The 3,636-nt window shown below is 43.9% G+C and overlaps 1 protein-coding gene across 1 annotated transcript in view; it reads left to right on the plus strand.

The window, feature by feature from the left end:
- Nucleotides 1-307: 307 nt before the first annotated feature.
- LOC106613245 (neuroserpin) overlaps nucleotides 308-3,636 on the plus strand; it is a 50,093-nt gene continuing 46,764 nt past the window's right edge. The window contains exon 1 of the mRNA XM_014215316.3: nucleotides 308-426. The gene's annotated coding sequence lies outside the window, so the exon portion shown is untranslated. The remainder of the gene's footprint in view (nucleotides 427-3,636) is intronic.

Genomic DNA, 3,636 nt, shown 5'->3' on the forward strand with positions numbered 1-3,636 from the left:
CACCAAACTGGTTGACGGTTGTAGTTTTTCTTGACATCCCCCATTATGGCAGTGGCAAAGGCACAGTAAATATAAGAACTACAACTCCCAAGTAGTTCAAGCACTCAAGGGGCGTTCTACACCAAGCAGCTAAAACGTGAACATACTTATTTTGGCAACAACAAAATACAAATACAAAAACTCCATCTCTCGCAGACAAACTCGATTCCGGACATATAAAATTGTAACAACAACAGCTACTGAAATAAAAAAGTGTGCATTGTGTTTCAGGAAGCACAGTGAAGGACCAATCAGCGTGTGGAGAGGGCGGGACAAGAGCGGAAGATATTTAGCTCCTCGAGCGACCTGCTGCGGCGGCGGAGAGAACCAGCGAGGCGACGCATGAGACCGTACAGTATTTCTACATTACCTACCTGACACTTTTCGGTAAGGCACATTTACAATATTATCAAATACATAGACATATGTTCAATGCATTGTGTGTATATCAGTTATACATCAACGGTTTGATGCGCCCATTTTCACGTTTAGATTTGAAGATTGGTGATGTTTATCATAGTTTATGTGATATGTTCATGTTTTCACATTATAGAGGTGCGGTTTTATGCCATGACAATGATGAAGTTACTAGGCGACCACAGGGAATAATTGATGTCACTTAGTGGTTTATGAGAATGTTGTCTGTACTGAGTCTAACAGTCTAACAAAGATGCTGATCTTTCCACTAAAGGCAGTAGCATCATCGATAGCCAATGAGGGGATTGTTTTTCAGTTGAGGACACACAGACACAATTACAATAGTGTGGGTCTCTAATGTCCTTGAAATGGATTACGCCTAGTATTGACTTTAAATTCCTTCTCTCAAGTAAATGTTATAATAAAAAGGTTGAATTCCCACCTCGGCACAACACGCCCAGTCCCCGGGGCACAGACCTCAAGGCCGGGAAAACATTATTGTTTTTAAACACAGCTAACTTTCTGCATTTCAACACATGTTTTGTGTGTATATATATATATATATATATAATGCTATTCTACACATTTTGCCATGATGCTGAGATAAAATGTTGCAGTTTAAAGCCAATTTCCTGCTATTCTACACATTTTGCCATGACACACATTTTGGTTGACATGAATGATAATGCAAATTATCAAGGGGAACCTGTTACTTAAAAAAAAAAAAAATTAAAGAGCAAACCAGTTAGTTCACTAAACCTATACCACCTCCACCGAACCAGTTAGTTCACTAAACCTATACCACCTCCACCGAACCAGTTAGTTCACTAAACCTATACCCCCTCCACCGAACCAGTTAGTTCACTAAACCTATACCCCCTCCACCGAACCAGTTAGTTCACTAAACCTATACCCCCTCCACCGAACCAGTTAGTTCACTAAACCTATACCCCTCCACCGAACCAGTTAGTTCACTAAACCTATACCACCTCCACCGAACCAGTTAGTTCACTAAACCTATACCACCTCCACCGAACCAGTTAGTTCACTAAACCTATACCACCTCCACCGAACCAGTTAGTTCACTAAACCTATACCACCTCCACCGAACCAGTTAGTTCACTAAACCTATACCACCTCCACCGAACCAGTTAGTTCACTAAACCTATACCACCTCCACCGAACCAGTTAGTTCACTAAACCTATACCCCCTCCACCGAACCCAAAGGAAACATCATTTTGTTATTCTCTTCTATGAAACAACAACCATATGTTGTTATTAATCCCATGATTTATCGTTTGTTAATCTGTGTTGATGAGCCGGGTTATTAAAGGTTACCTGGGTTATTAAAGGTTCAAGCCAAGGGAAATGCATGAAAAAAATCAAGCATTGCCACGAGAGAGACCAAAGCAGAAGGTCACGGCAGGTACAAACGTCTGGAACAACATTTATGGAACAGCATCTCTGAGTCCACTGGTAGGAACACATTATGGATGCAGTTCTATGTTAATGCACTGGAAGGGAGATTGAGGATGTGATTTGGATACATAGGGGCAGATATACTCAGTAGTGGCTGCCATATTGGAATCCCACACACACACACACACACACACACACACACACACACACACACACACACATAGAGGGAGTCGAACAGCAGTTTGTCCTTTACAATCCACAAGGGATTTGTTTATCGTCTCAGAGAGAGAAAGGGGGATGAGATATGTGAGCGAGAGAAAGTCCCTTGTAGCTCAGTTGGTAGAGCACAGCGTTTCTAACTCCTAGGCTGCTGGTTCGATTCCCGAGGGGAACCTGTATGAAGAAAAAGTATGAAAATGTATGGACTCAATACTGTAAATCGCTGTGGATAAGAGCATCTGCTAAATGAATAAAATGTAGAAAGGGAAGATGAGAGAGAGAGATAGGGCCAAAGATAAGAGCGAGAATAGATGAATATTGATGGAGTCAATACAGAGGGGAGATGATGGACTGTTGTTGATGTTTAAGACTCCAGCCAGGGATTATTCTCGTACATAAAGTACCCCTGGACGTCACACATACAGTAACCATATCATAGATATTCAACTGTAATGCTACAGTAATGATGTGGTAGATTTCACCATACATCCCAACACACCCCATATGCAATACTGTAACTATAGATATTCTCCCACACACCCTTTACCTAGTCCACAGCCCTGTGTTATGACACTGTCCTCAGCACAGGTAGTGATCTGCTGGTGGATGGCTGGCTCTGCTCTCTGGGGTGGGCTGCTGATAGAGACAGATCACCTCTCTCTCTCTCTCTCTCTCCCTCACACCTACAGTACATACCCAACACGCATATTAAATGCAAGGGACGTCAGTGATAGAGACAGCTCTTGTCCATTATGATCAGGACATTGCACATCTGACTTTGTGTGTGAATGTCTCTGTTACTCTATCCCTTTCTCTCTCTGCTTCCTGTTCTCTGCTGTCCTCTTGTCCTCTCTGCTTCCTGTCCTCTCGTCCTTTCCTATTCCTGTCCTCCTGTCCTCCTGTCCTCTCCTCCTGTCCTGTCCTCCTGTCCTCTCCTCCTGTCCTCCTGTCCTCTCCTCCTGTCCTCCTGTCCTCTCCTCCTCTCCCACAGATGGTCATTTTTGTAACCTTTCCTTTCCTCTATCTTCTTTAGTCTCTTTAGCACATTTAGTCTCTTTAGCACATTTAGTCTGTTTAGCACATTTAGTCTGTTTAGCACATTTAGTCTGTTTAGCACATTTAGTCTGTTTAGCACATTTAGTCTCTTCAGTACATTTAGTCTCTTAAGTCTTTAGTACATTTTAAAATGGCCTCCAGTCACTCACGGACCTAAATAGAAACCAATCCAATTACAGCTTAAATCTCGTGCGTGCGGAAAGGGGTCAGGCGGTGCTGTGTAAGGGGGTGTGGGGAAAGGGGTCAGGCGGTGCTGTTGTGCTGTGTAAGGGGGTGTGTGGAAAGGGGTCAGGCGGTGCTGTTGTGCTGTGTAAGGGGTGTGTGTGTGGAAAGGGGTCAGGCGGTGCTGTTGTGCTGTGTAAGAGTGTGTGTGTGTGGAAAGGGGTCAGGCGGCGCAGCAGTGCTGTTGTGCTGTGTAAGGGGGTGTGTGTGTGGAAAGGGGTCAGGCGGTGCTGTGTAAGGGGGTGTGTGTGTGGAAAGGGGTC

Source organism: Salmo salar, chromosome 09 (assembly GCF_965601325.2).
Source record: "Salmo salar chromosome 09, fSalSal1, whole genome shotgun sequence".
In the NCBI taxonomy this organism is placed as follows: domain Eukaryota; kingdom Metazoa; phylum Chordata; class Actinopteri; order Salmoniformes; family Salmonidae; genus Salmo; species Salmo salar.